The sequence below is a fragment of the Pteropus vampyrus genome, unplaced genomic scaffold (assembly GCF_000151845.1).
Source record: "Pteropus vampyrus isolate Shadow unplaced genomic scaffold, Pvam_2.0 Scaffold959, whole genome shotgun sequence".
NCBI lineage: Eukaryota > Metazoa > Chordata > Mammalia > Chiroptera > Pteropodidae > Pteropus > Pteropus vampyrus.
The window spans coordinates 5,460-5,821 of NW_011889740.1; positions in this window are offsets into that span (position 1 = coordinate 5,460).

Consider the following 362-nt stretch of genomic DNA (forward strand, 5'->3'; position numbering starts at 1 on the left):
CCGCCCCCCACCTCCTTGGGGTAGAGGAGTCACCGAAATCGTTCACACCTGACTTCCGGTTCCGAAGTAAGCCTTAGAACATTCTTGTGCTTCTTCTGCCTGAGTTTTTATTTCTGCATGATATTTTTACACCAGAGATGACAGAGCGTAGCTGTCAGAGACAAGGGCTGTGGGCACAGATTTCACGGATTCAGCTCCGACTTCCTCCTCCTTCTCCTATCTGCGTAACCCCAGCTGACTGACTAACCCTGTCTGCGCCTCAGCACTGAGCTCAGATGGCTGAAGGATTAAACGAACGAACACAGGGCTGACTTCAGGCCACAAGATCATGAACTGTCCTGCACTGGAGACCGTCCCGTGGC